This window comes from Triticum dicoccoides, chromosome 7B (assembly GCF_002162155.2).
Source record: "Triticum dicoccoides isolate Atlit2015 ecotype Zavitan chromosome 7B, WEW_v2.0, whole genome shotgun sequence".
NCBI classification, from domain to species: domain Eukaryota; kingdom Viridiplantae; phylum Streptophyta; class Magnoliopsida; order Poales; family Poaceae; genus Triticum; species Triticum dicoccoides.
This window is the reverse complement of record NC_041393.1, coordinates 619,208,705-619,223,985: the sequence shown is the minus strand read 5'-3', so window position 1 is coordinate 619,223,985 and position 15,281 is coordinate 619,208,705.

Genomic DNA, 15,281 nt, shown 5'->3' with positions numbered 1-15,281 from the left:
AGTCGCGCGCGTTAGTACACACATATTTATTCAAATCAGTTAGTTTGTATCACCAGAGGCTTAATGTATATATATACCTCAGCGCCGGAGGTGGTTGCTACTTCCATTTGAAGATCGTCGTTTATCGACGTTTGTTCGGCATCATCTTGCTGACGGCGCCCTTCATCTTCACCGTCAAGGTTCAGATAAGAAGAGATATCATCTTCTTCTTCTCCGGTCGGCACATATAGAATATCGCCGTTTATGATGCCGAACATATGTGCTTCACCGTCCGGATCATAGTTGTCCATAATCGGGTCAGCTCTATCGTCCGCCATTATGTCAGTCCTGAAAACATGTAGTAAAAACAAATTAATTAAGTGAAGAAGGGGGGCGGTGGCGGTGGCGGTGGCGAAAGGGCGGTGGCAAAAGGAGGGGGCGAGGAAGGGGTGGGAGAGGGTGTCGCGGTAGAGCGCGAGACGGGGCGGCAGACGACGGCGTCACGGAGAGGGGAGGCGAGGACAACACATTTATAACCCTCGCCGTCCCCTCTCGATCCCTAAAAAAACACCCACGATAAGCAAACATATTATAATCTTCTGACATGTCTGTCTTGTCCTCCACTCCCACGATGTTTCTTTTCCCTGAAAGAACAATGTGGCGCTTTGGATCATCGCATGATGTACTGATCGTTTTCTTATCTTTCCGTTTCCTCGGTTTGCTACTCATGTCCTTCACATAGAAAACCTGAGCGACATCTTTCGCTAGGACGAATGGTTCGTCAAGGTAACCAAGATTGTTGAAATCCACCATTGTCATTCCGTATTGCTGGTCCACCTTTACCCCACCTCCTGTTAGCTTGAACCATTTGCACCGGAACAAAGGGACCTTAAAGGAGGGTCCATAGTCAAGTTCCCATATCTCCTCTATGTAACCATAATATGTGACCTTTTGCCCATTCTCGGTTGCTGCATCAAAGCGGACACCACTGTTTTGGTTGGTGCTCTTTTTATCTTGGGCGATCGTGTAAAATGTATTCCCATTTATCTCGTACCCTTGGAAAGTCGTTATAGTCGAAGATGGTGTCTTGGCCAACATGTACAGCTGATCTACAACATCATTGTCACTCATTAAATGTTTTCTCAACCAACTGTCGAAAGTCTCCATGTGGGCCTTCCTAATCCAGGATTCAGGCTTCCCCGGGTTGTCCGAGCGTAAAATATTCTTGTGTTTCTCAAAGTACGGAGCCACCAAGCTGGAATTGGTCAGTACAGTGTGGTGTGCTTCAGTCAGAGAATGGACGTCCATACATATCGTTGATTTCCTTCCGATCGTGCCTTTTCCACTTAGTCTCCCCTCGTGCCGCGATCGAGGAAGACCAATCGGCTTAAGGTCAGGAACAAAGTCAACACAAAACTCAATTACCTCCTCATTTCCATAGCCCTTGGCGATGCTTCCTTCTGGCCTAGCACGGTTACGAACATATTTCTTTAATACTCCCATGAACCTCTCGAAGGGGAACATATTGTGTAGAAATACAGGACCGAGAACGAAAATCTCTTCGACTAGGTGAACCAGGAGGTGCGTCATAATATTGAAGAAGGATGGCGGGAACACCAACTCGAAACTGACAAGGCATTGGATCACATCGTTCTGTAACCGTGGTAGAACTTCTGGATTGATTACCTTCTGAGAGATTGCATTGAGGAATGCACATAGCTTCACAATGGCTACTCGAACATTTTCCGGCAGGAGCCCCCTCAAAGCAATTGGAAGCAATTGCGTCATAATCACGTGGCAGTCGTGAGACTTCAGGTTTTGAAACTTTTTCTCCGCCATGTTTATTATTCCCTTTATATTGGACGAGAATCCAGACGGGACCTTCATACTGCTCAGGCATTCAAAAAAGATGACCTTCTCTTCTTTGGTCAGAGCGTAGCTGGCACGACCTTGAAACCATTCCGGATGTCGGTCATCAGGGTCTTTCAAACGTTGCTGGTCCTGCCGTGCTTCCTTTGTATCATTTGTCTTCCCATACACGCCCAAGAAGCTTAGGAGGTTCACGCAAATATTCTTCGTAACGTGCATCACGTCGATTGCAGAGCGGACATCTAGGACTTTCCAATATTCTAGCTCCCAGAATATAGATTTCTTCTTCCACATGGCTGCGTGCCCGTCAGCTCCCTTCGGAACTGATTGTCCGCCAGGACCCTTTCCAAAGATGACTTTCAAATCCTTGACCATATCAAATACCTCAGCACCAGTGCGTTCCGCAGGCTTCGGCCGGTGATCTGCCTTGCCGTTGTAATGCTTGCCTTTCTTTCTTACTGGATGAATTTTCGGAAGAAATCGACGATGCCCAAGGTACACGTTCTTCTTACAATTTGGCAAATGTACACTTTCAGTCTCATGTAAGCAGTGCGTGCATGCATTGTATCCCTTATTTGACAGTCCCGAAAGGTTACTAAGAGCAGGCCAATCGTTGATGGTTACGAAAAGCAACGCTCGTAGGTCAAATTCCTCTTGTTTGTGCTCATCCCACACACGGACACCACCCCACAGCTGTAAAAGTTCATCAACTAATGGCCTTAGGTACACATCGATGTCGTTGCGGGGTTGCTTCGGACCTTCGATGAGCACTGGCATCATAATGAACTTCCGCTTCATGCACAACCAAGGAGGAAGGTTGTAGATGCATAGAGTCACGGGCCAGGTGCTATGGCTGGAGCTCTGCTCGCCAAAAGGATTCATGCCATCCGTACTTAGAGCAAATCTTATGTTCCTTGCGTCAGCTGCAAAATCTTTGAACCATCTGTCGATCTTTCTCCATTGCGTTCCATCTGCGGTGTGTCTCAACTCCCCGTCCGACTTACGGTCCTCTTTGTGCCATCGCAACAACTTGGCATGCTCTTTGTTCCTGAACAGACGTTTCAACCGTGGTATTATAGGAGCATACCACATCACCTTGGCGGGAACCCTCTTCTTGGGTTTCTGGCCCTCAACATCGTCACCAGGGTCATCGCCTCTGATCTTATAACGCAATGCAGTGCATACCGGGCATTCATTCAAATTCTCGTATTCACCGCGGTAGAGGATGCAATCGTTGATGCATGCATGTATCTTCAGAACCTCTAAACCTAGAGGGCAGACAACCTTCTTTGCTTCGTACATACTGGCGGGCAACTCGTTATCCTTTGGAAACATATTCTTCAACATTTTCAGCAAGTTTTCAAATGCCGAGTCAGCTACACCTGCCTCTGCCTTCCATTTCAGCAAATCCAGTGTGCAGCCCAGCTTTTTCAGACCATCATCGCATCCGGGGTACAGCGCCTTTTTGTGATCCTCTAACATGCGATCCAAATTCTCCCTCTCCTTTTCAGTTTCGCAGCGTCTCCGTGCATCAGCAATGGTCCGACCAAGATCATCAACGGGATCATCACGTGCCTCTTCTTCACCTTCCCCTTCACCTTCAGCATCCTCCATGAAAGTATCACCGAAATGAGCAAGATAGCTTTCATCGATGAAATCATCCCCTTCTTCATCTTCTTCCATTATAACCCCTCTTTCTCCATGCTTGGTCCAACAATTATAGCTTGGCATGAAACCGTGCCGAAGCAGATGCATGTGAACATCTCTTGAGGAAGAGTAACCCTTCTGATTCTTACAGATAACACATGGACAGATAACAAAACCCCCCTGCTTGTTCGCATTAGCCACTACAAGGAAATCTTTCAAACCCGTAGTGAACTCGCCGGAGAGTCGGTTACCGTACATCCATTGCCGATTCATCTGCATTATTATAATATAAAATATATAATTAACCATCATGCATTTGTTAAACTAACTAGCTACAAACAATATAAATTAAACAATGAACTGCACACATGCATATTTTATCAATGACACACATGCATGAAAGGTTCAGGTTGCTAACCGCGATCGAGGAGGAAAAAATAAATGAGGAACCTCAAGTGTGGCTCCAACACTTCATATCATGTTTGTTTCACCCTCTTAGGGCATTTCATCAAACACCTTGTGTGCATAAGAGGAACCAAAAGCAAACCTACACCCCCTTGTGAAGCTTGTGAAGAGAAGTGGCACCAAATGGCTAAGTGAGCGTGCTGAACTGGTATATATAGGGGAGGAGCTTTAGTCGCGGTTGGCCTGGCCAACCGCGACTAAAGGCCTTTGCGCACCTTTAGTCGCGGTTGGCCTGGCCAACCGCGACTAAAGCCCCTCACGTGCACCAGCTGGCCACCGAGCGCCCTGGGCCCAGGCCTTTGGTCGCGGTTCGTCTGCCGAACCGCGACTAAAGATTTCATTAGTCGCGGTTCCTACAGTTTCGCGACTAATGGGGCTGAACGGAAGCCTCTTTTTCTACCGGTGAGGCCTTCCTCCAGTTTGAGTATGGTATGTGAAATTTCGTGCGCCTGGACTGGCCCGGGCCAATTTGATGAGCCGTTTATGGGATGCCCTTACTACTGAAATACCAAATTTAGTGGTCAAAGAGTACACTCTCGTGACGATAAAGTGACAATAATTGTCAATACTATGAGCAAATTGATCAGTTTGCTACATGATCTTGCAAAAAGGAAAAATGTACCAAACCTCAAATCCCTAGCTCCCCTAAATCCTAGAGCGCGCGGAATCTCTACCTTTTTTGTTGAGGGTTACGAAATCTCTACCTAAATGGCAACAATTGCAAGGGTCATCAATTTCCCGCCACAGTCCACGGCCCGCACGGTGCTGCATTCTTTTTTCGAAAGCAAAGGACAAAGCAGTGGCAACACATGCACACTCGGATTTGTCGCTTCTGCAACCGGAGCGTATGCATAATGCATGTACAGATATACTGTCACTGTGCACAACAGTGGTCAGTAGTAGTACAACACATATGGATACACATGCCTCTGCACGCGTTAGTATGAACCAAGAGTAGCCGTACCAGCACAGTGGCTAATGTAAGCGGTGTACGTGCGTCCAAGTAATACCACGGCCCGTAATTAAGACGATTCCAACATTAATTACCGTGTTGTACTCTATACTAGTCCTCCGCGGTTTGCTACGTACCTTGTGAGAATCCAGCAACTACATGCTCTGATGAGTGATGATTGACGTCTCGTGAGCTCATGTACAATTGTACAAGCATGTATGTACAAACCCCATATTAAGTTCCTTCTGAAAAGACACCTGTTAAGGTCGTATACATTTACTTGGCCCACAGTATGTACTTAATATCCCCTCGGTTTCAAAATAAGTGTTGTGATTTCAGTTTAAATTTAAACTAAAATCACGTCACTTATTTTGGAACGAAGGAAGTATCTTTTTATGCAAGTTGCTAGTTAAGTTATTGGTGTGCACTAGTGAATCGATTGTTTATATGCCACACGGTGTATGTACACGTTCCCAATTCCATGTATACATGATCTTGATGGCCCACTGTTGACGTATAATGTGCTGCCTAGTCTTTTTCATTAGATCGGTCTTTTGGTTGCATTGGCTAGATCATGCGCTTCTACATGATATTAGAGCCAATAGGTCTTGAGTTCAAGACTTGACTCGCGCAATTAAAATTGTAGCCCACTTTCGGTCCACGTTTAGGTCTGAGGGAGGCACACGTGAGGGGAGTGTTGACGTATAATGTGCTGCCTATTCTCGTCCGTCAGATCGGTATTTTGATTGCATTGGCTAGAGCATGCGCTTCTACACCCACGACTTAAAAAAAAATCTCAATGGGTGAATGCCTTATTTTTATTTAAAAAATGCTGATGGGTGAACATTCCCTGGAAAGGCAGTTCCATCGAACGCCGTCACATCCATAGTATCCGGATCACGTGCATGGCAACTTTTTTTTTAAAACGCTGCCATTTTTTTTTCCTATTCATGGCAATTTCACCTTCCAATCCACACATCACATGACATTCCCTTACAAAAGGCTTGGCAATTTTAGTTATTTTCACACGGCAAGTTGGGCGTTCGCTGGCAACTCGTCGTCAACGGGGAAGTTAGCCAGATAAACATTTCCTTTTATTTAGCTAATCAACTTTTAGTTCGACACAACTGAACATGGGTACCCCTCGTAATATTGTGTGTTATCGTGTACAACACATGGAGACCCACTTATCGAGCTGCATTACTGAACTGATAGCGATAGATGAATGGCTACGTCTGTCATCCTCGTCATCGGAGTAGTACAGTAGCAAGAGCCTAGATGTCGTGCGGTAGTAATACTACCACGGGTACATGCGCTGCCTTTCTTGCCGCGTTTGGAGATCCCGCAACCGGAGAAGAGAATGTAGGTATGGATGCGACGTCGTGCTCAAACCCCCTATCTAGAAAGTCTCCTATGTATGTGGGCCTAAATCATCACACACACACACACACACACATACGTACTGTTTGTGGTTTCTTGAGTGCATCGATTATCATCGTCATCTGCACACCATACATCAACTGTTTGGTGTGTTCCAGCTACCTATACATGTATAATGATCCATCGATCGATCATGTCAGGAACTCAGGGAGTGTGTGCGAGTGTGAGAGAGATGAACAGAGAGTACAGCTTTTGTTTTACATAGAGAGGAATTAAAGAGCAGCGGATGGATGCTGTTTCCCACAGAATGGAGGTTGTTGGCATGCACACTTCATGGACCCCGACGACACGAGGGACCGGACCCCTCGATCGCAGGCTTGTGTGCTAGCTCCATGCATGCATGATGGCTGCTTCTCTCTTCGTGGATTGGATTCTAGTTGTGGCAGTGGCTCTATTGTGTCGAGGTCACATGCATGCATGAACGGTTAAGTACTCCCTCAGTTCCTGAATATTTGTCTTTTTAGAGATTTCAACAAATGACTACATACAAAGTAAAATAAACGATTCTACGCTCTAAAATATGTCTATATACATCCGTATATGGTAGTCCATTTAAAATCTCTAAAAAGACAAATATTTAGGAACAGAGGGAGTAGTTGGGTTCATGAGACACGAGGGAAGGATCCGACACCGAGAAAGAGGTTATGTTCGCGGTGTCTATTCTGAGCAGACTGAAGCAAAAGCACAGTAAGTTGTAGAATTATATGGGCCTAGCCTAGCAATTTGTAAGTTTTCTAGGGTGCGTCTCTTCCCTTTGTCCCTCCTCCAAAGAAAGGCGGCTAGGGTTTCTGCCTCCCATCGGCGCCGCCGCCGATCTCCCACGTCTCCTATGGCCTTAGGGCCATGGGTGCACGGTGAATCCTGACTCTTGCCGGCGAGAGGGCTCCATCTTTAGGTGCTTTCTCAAGTTTTGTTAGGGTTTGTGTCCTGCTCAAGAAGACGAGACGACGGTGGTTTCTTGAAGATGGAATAAGGTTCTTCCCGCCTAGCCCCCGTCCCAATGGTGTGTCTAGCATCGTCGGAGGGAGTGTGGAGGTGTCTCTCGGGGATCTCGCGAGATTTGGTCGGTGGTTGTCTTTGGTGGATCCGCTCGGATCCGGTCTTTGTTCGTCTTTGTTCATGTGTCTTTAGGTTGGATCCTTCCGGTCTAAAATTCTCTTCATTGACGGCGGTTGCTGTTCTGGGGCGTTGGTCCTATGGGACCTTAGCACGATGACTTCTCAACTGTCTACTACAACAAGCTGTGCCCGGCCCCGACGCGGGAGGGGCGATGACAGCGGCGCGCCTTTGGCTCGCTTCAGTGATTGTAGTCGTCGCTAGACGGCCTATGAATTTGGATGTAATTTTTATTATTTTTGGTATTCGTTGAATTGCCATGATTAAAAATGAATAGATCGACAATTTCCCGAAAAAATGTAAGTTGTCTAAGAAATGGTTTAGCACAATCCATTTTCTCAGCCGTTGGATGACACCTCATTCTCCTCCTTCTCCACGCGTACGTACTGCAGGCCGAACCATGGGTGACCGCCACCCACACTCACCGCCTCTGTGGTGTCACCGTTATCCTAAACCCCGTCCACCAACACCGGCGCCGATGACCCCACTGTCAATTCTCCGACTAGCTTCCGTGGACGCTAGCTCTTTGCCTCTTCACCTTGCTCTCGGCTCGGTCTCACCGCCAAGGACAGCAAGGATGGCCGTGGCATCCCATCTCAGCCTCCGAACTCCGCGTCATATGGCCTTCTTCTCCGGCAACATCAACCGAGCTAATTTTTTTTAAATAGTACATTTTTTTGTTAATTTACAAAAATAATGCATGGTTTAGATATATTACGAAAATAATACGGTGTCGTCTTGCGACAAGATGACTGAAACTAATCATCCTCCTGTAAGATGATTAGTCCTAGTTGTCATGGAATTGTCACGTCAGATGTCCTAGTGTGAGGACTTAGTCGTGAAGCCATCAAAACGAGATTAGTTTAAAGGGGTTAAACCGGACAAAGGACACGGGGAGTTATATTGGTTCGGCCCCTTGTGGTGAAGGTAAAAGCCTACGATCCAGTTGAGATGGAATTGCTAGGGTTTCGATAACCAGGGAGCGAATACGCGTAACCTGGCTCTCGAGTTGTTGTTTCTTGTCCCTAAACCGCGGCCGGGTCGTCCCTTTATATACACAGGTCGACGCCCGTCGGTCTAAAGAATCCTAAGGCCGGTTCATAAACGTGTCCGGCTCGGTATCCACTCTTTCCTACCTTACATTACAAGTTACACGACTATGACGGTTTATGTCTATGGGCCCTAACCCGCCTCTAGGCTTTGGGCTCCCTTGTCATGTTTCCTTCATAAGTCGCCGTCTTCTATAACTTCATGGGCTTCAATATTGGCAGCCACTCTGAGGATAAACGGGCCCCTCCTGAGCGGTTTATACCCGCCAGTTATATCCCCAACATTAGGACCTATGTTGATTTGAACCTGTTCACATCAATCTTTAACACTTAGAAAAATCCCTCCTCCATTTCTTTCATAAGAGTTTCATAACTCGCCATGACGTCATCCTCTGACACCATGACAACTTGCCGTGACATCACTTGCCATTAACTCTTCCTAGAACTTAAATCTTTTAATGTATCCTCTTTTCTTTAATGGATCTCTGAAAATTGAGGCGCCTGCACGCCTACAACCCCGCTTTTTTGGCCTCCTCGATTCCCGCACTTGTCCTTTATCCATTCACCTGATAAATAGAACCGGAGGGTGCTACGTCTTGAGCTTGCGTTGGTTTTTCTTGAAGAGGAAAGGGTGATGCAGCACAGTAGCGTAAGTATTTCCCTCAGTTTTTGAGAACCAAGGTATCAATCCAGTAGGAGGCTCCTCACAAGTCCCATGAACCTACACAAACAAACAAAGAACTCATAACCAACGCGATAAAGGGGTTGTCAATCCCTTCACGGCCACTTGCGAAAGTGAGATATGATAAAGATAAATATATTTTTGGTATTTTATAATATAGATGCAAAAAGTAAAGATGCAAATAAAAGCTTATATGATAAAAGATAGACCCGGGGGCCATAGGTTTCACTAGAGGCTTCTCTCAAGATAGCATAAGTATTACGGTGGGTGAACAAATTACTGTCGAGCAATTGATAAAAAAGTGAATAATTATGATATTATCTAGGCATGATCATGTATATAGGCATCACGTCCGCAACAACTAGACCGACTCCTGCCTGCATCTACTACTATTACTCCACACATCGACCGCTATCCAGCATGCATCTAGAGTATTAAGTTCATAAGAACAGAGTAACGCATTAAGAAAGATGACATGATGCAGAGGGATAAACTCAAGCAATATGATATAAACCCCATCTTTTTATCCTCGATGGCAACAATACAATACGTGCCTTGCAACCCTTTTTGTCACTGGGTAAGGACATCGCAAGATTGAACCCAAAGCTAAGCACTTCTCCCATGGAAAGAAAGATCAATCTAGTAGGCCAAACCAAACCGATAATTCGAAGAGACTTGCAAAGATAACTCAATCATACATAAAAGAATTCAGAGAAGATTCAAATATTATTCATAGATAAACTTGATCATAAACCCACAATTCATCGGATCTAGACAAACACACCGTAAAAAGAGTTTACATCGAATAGATCTCCACAAGAGAGGGGGAGAACATTGTATTGAGATCCAAAAAGAGAGAAGAAGCCATCTAGCTAATAACTATGGACCCGAAGGTCAGTGGTAAACTACTCACAACTCATCGGAAGGGCTATGGTGTTGATGTAGAAGCCCTCCATGGTCGGTTCCCCCTCCGGCGGAGCGCCGACGAAGGCTCCAAGATGGGATCTCGCGGATACAGAGGGTTACGGTGGCGGAAATATTTCTTCGGTGGCTCCCTGGATGTTTTTGGGGTATGTAGGCTTATATAGGAGGAAGAAGTACGTCGATGGCCGCTCGAGGGGCCTAGGAGACAGGGGGCGCACCCAGGAGGGGTGGGCGCGCCCTCCTATCTCCTGGCCGCCTCGTTTGCTTCTTGACTTGCACTCCAAGTTCTCCGGATCACGTGCGTTCCAAAAATCACGCTCCCGAAGGTTTCATTCCGTTTGGACTCCGTTTGATATTCCTTTTCTTCGAAATACTGAAATAGGCAGAAAAACAACAATACGGGCTGGGCCTCCGGTTAGTAGGTTAGTCCCAAAAATGATATAAATGTATAAAATAAAGCTCATAAACATCCAAAACAGGTAATATAATAGCATGGAACAATAAAAAATTATAGATACGTTGGAGACGTATCAAGCATCCCCAAGCTTAATTCCTACTCGTCCTCGAGTAGGTAAATGATAAAAACAGAATTTTTGATGTGGAATGCTACCTAGCATATTTCTCAATGTAATTTCTCTTTATTGTGGCATTAATGTTCAGATCCAAATGATTCAAAATAAAAGTTCATATTGACAAAAGAAATAGTAATACTTCAAGCATACTAATAAAAGCAATCATGTCTTCTCAAAATAACATGGCTAAAGAAAGTTCATCCCTACAAAATCATATAGTTAGGCTATGCTTCATTTTCGTCACACAAAGATGTTCCCAACTTCTATACCCTCGATGACAAGCCAAGCAATTGTTTCGTACTTAAATAATCTCAAACTTTTTCAACTTTCACGCAATACATGAGCGTGAGCCATGGTTATAGCACTATGGGTGGAATAGAATATGATGATGGGGATTGTGTGGAGAAGACAAAAAAGGAGAAAGTCTCACATTGATGAGGATAATCAATGGGCTATGGAGATGCCCATCAATTGATGTCAATATGAGGAGTAGGGATTGCCATGCAACAGATGCACTAGAGCTATAAATGAATGAAAGCTCAACAAAAGAAAAGTAGTGGGTGTGCATCCAACTTGCTTGCTCACAAAGACCTTGGGCATTTTCGGAAGCCCATCATAGGAATATACAAGCCAAGTTCTATAATTAAAAATTCCCACTAGTATATGAAAGTGACAACATATGAGACTCTCTATATGAAAAACATGGTGCTACTTTGAAGCACAATATATGAGACTCGCTACATGAAGAACAAGGTGCTACTTTGAAGCACAAGTGTGGAAAAAGAGATAGTAACATTGCCCATTTATTTATTTTCTTTTTTCTCTTTTTTTTCTTTTTCTTTTTCTTTTCTCTTTTTTTGGGCCTTTTTTTGGCCTTTCTTTTTTTTTCTTTTCTTTTTCGGCAGTGCTCTAATAATGATGATCATCACACTTTTATTGATTACAACATAATGAATTACAACTTGAAACTAGAACAAGATATGACTCTATATGAATGCCTCCGGCGGTGTACCGGGATGGTGCAATGAATCAAGAATGACATGTATGAAAGTTATGCATGGTGGCTTTGCCACAAATACGATGTCAACTACATGTTCATGCAATGGCAATATGACAAAAGTAATGTATGTCATGATGATGATGAACGGAACGGTGGAAAGTTGCATGGCAATATATCTCGGAGTGGCTATGGAAATGCCATAAATAGGTAGGTATGGTGGCTGTTTTGAGGAAGATATAAGGATGTTTATGTGTGATAGAGCATATCGTATCACGGGGTTTGGATGCACCGGCGAAGTTTGCACCAACTCTCAAGGTGAGAAAGGGCAATGCACGGTACTGAAGAGGCTAGCAATGATGGAAAGGTAAAAGTGCGTATAATCCATGGACTCAACATTAGTCAAAAGAACTCATATACTTATTGCAAAAATTTAGAAGTCATCAAAAACCAAGCACTACGCGCATGCTCCTAGAGGGATAGATTGGTAGGAAAAGACCATCGCTCGTCCCCGACCGCCACTCATAAGGATGCACAAGCTAGGTACACTTTATGTTTCAAATTTGTTACACAACTTTAACCATACGTGCATGCTACGGGACTTGCTAACTTCAACACAAGCATTTTTTAATTTCATAATTATCCACTAGCATGACTCTAACATTACTACCTTTATATCTCAAAACAATTATCAAGCATCAATTTGATCCTAGTGTTTAATGCACTTTCTATGATAGTTTTTATTATACCCAACTTGGATACTCATCATTCTAGGACCAAATTCATAACCATAGCAAATACCATGCTGTTCTAAAAGACTCTCAAAATAATATAAGTGAAGCATGAGAGACTAGCAATTTCTTTAAAATTAATCCACCACCGTGCTCTAAAAGATATAAGTGAAGTACTAGAGCAAAAACTATCTAGCTCAAAAGATATAAGTGAAGCACATAGCATATTCTAATAAATTCTAATCAAGTGGGCTTCTCCCAAAAGGTGTGTACAGCCAGGATTATTGTGGTAAACTAAAAAGCAAAGACTAATATAATACACGACGCTCCAAGCAAAACACATATCATGTGGCGAATAAAAATATAGCTCCAAGCAAAGTTACCAATGAACGAAGACGAAAGAGGGGATGCCTTCCGGGGGCATCCCCAAGATTAGGCTTTTGGCTATTCTTGAATATCTTGGGGTGCCTTGGGCATCCCCAAGCTTAGGCTTTTGCCACTCTTTATTCCATAGTCCATCAAATCTTTACCAAAAACTTGAAAACTTCACAACACAAAACTAAACAGGAAATCTCATAAGCTCCGTTAGTGAAAGAAAACAAAACCACCACATAAGGTACTGTAATAAACTCATTCTTTATTTATATTGGTGTTAAAACTACTGTATTCCAAGTTCTCTATGGTTCATAAACTATTTTACTAGCCATAGATGCATCAAAATAAGCAAACAACACACGAAAAACAGAATCTGTCAAAAACAGAACAGTATGTAGAAATCTGTAACTAACGCAAACTTCTGGAACCTTAGAAAATCCTACCAAAATAGGAAGTCCTGGAAAATTTGTTTATTGACCAGCAGCAAAAAGAATCAATGCAAAATCACTTTTCTGAGATTTATTGAATTTTTTCTCGTGAGCGCAAAGTTTCTGTTTTTCAGCAGAATCAAATCAACTATCATCATAGGTTATCCTATAGGTTCTACTTGGCACAAACACTAATTAAAACAAGAAAACACATCTAAACAGAAAGTAGATGCAAAATTTATTGAATAACAACAATGAAAAATATTGGGTTTTCTCCCAACAAGCACTTTTCTTTAAAGCCTTTTTAGCTAGGCATTGAGATTTCAATGATGCTCACATGAAAGACAAGAATTGAAGCATAAAGAGAGCATCATAAAACATGTGACAAACACACTTAAGTCTAACATAATTCCTATGCATAGGTTTTTTATAAGCAAACAAATTATCAAGGCAAGCAAAAACTAGCATATGCAAGGAATAAGACGATAGCAATCTCAACATGAAGAGAGGAAATTTAGTAACATGAAAATTTCTAGAACCATATTTTCCTCTCTCATAATAATTACATGTAGGATCATAAGCAAATTCAACAAAATAGCTATCACATAACATATTCTCAACATGATCCACATGCATGCAAAGTTGACACTCTTCCAAGATAGTGGGATTAACATTAACTAAAGTCATGACCTTTCCGAACCCACTTTTATCAAAAATATCATAAGATTGAACATACTCCAAATATGTGGGATCTAAAGTTGACACTCTTCCAAACCCACTTTAAATATTATTGCAAATGCTATTATCAATCTCATATTCATCATGGGGCTTAAATAAATTTTCAAGGTTATAAGAAGAATCACCCCAATCATGATCATTGAAACAAGTAGTAGACATAGAAAAACTAGCATCCCCAAGCTTAGGGTTTTGCATATTATTCGAACAATTGACATCAAGAGAATTTATAGGAAAATCATTGCAATCATGCTTTTTATTCAAGGAGTTATCGTGAATCTCTTCATAAATTTCATCATCATAATTTTCAGATTCACAAATCTTTAGCAAAGCTTCATAAAGATAATCTAGTGCACAAAACTCACTAGCAATTGGTTCATCATAATTGGATCTATTAAAAAGATTAGCAAGCAGATGAGGATCCATAGATCTTAAGTTCTCTGTTTAGCAATAAATAAACAACTATTCGAACCAAACGAGCAAACGAACCAAGTAAGACATCAGAGCAAACGAAAAGACGAACTGAAGAAGGGCGAATAAAACGGCAAGGGTGAAGTGGGGGAGAGGAAAACGAGAGGCAAATGGAAAATACTGTAAATGTGAGGGAGATGAGTTTGTGATGGGTACTTGGTATGTCTTGACTTGAGGAAAGACCTCCCCGACAACGGCGGCAGAAATCCTTCTTGCTATGTCTTGAGCTTGCGTTGGTTTTCCTTGAAGAGGAAACGGTGATGCAGCACAGTAGCGTAAGTATTTCCCTCAGTTTTTGAGAACCAAGGTATCAATCCAGTAGGAGGCTCCTCACAAGTCCCATGAACCTACACAAACAAACAAAAAACTCGCAACCAACGCGATAAAGGGGTTGTCAATCCCTTCACGGCCACTTGCGAAAGTGAGAGCTGGTAAAGATAATATGATAAGATAAATATATTTTTGGTATTTTATAATATATATACAAAAAGTAAAGATGCAAATTAAAGCTTATATGATAAAATATAGACCCGGGGGCCATAGGTTTCACTAGAGGCTTCTCTCAAGATAGCATAAGTATTACGGTGGGTGAACAATTACTGTCGAGCAATTGATAGAAAAGCGAGTAATTATGAGATTATCTAGGCATGATCATGTATATAGACATCACGTCCATAACAAGTAGACCGACTCCTGCCTGCATCTACTACTATTAATCCACACATCAACCGCTATCCAGCATGCATCTAGAGTATTAAGTTCATAAGAACAGAGTAACGCATTAAGAAAGATGACATGATGTAGAGGGATAAACTCAAGCAATATGATATAAACCCCATCTTTTTATCC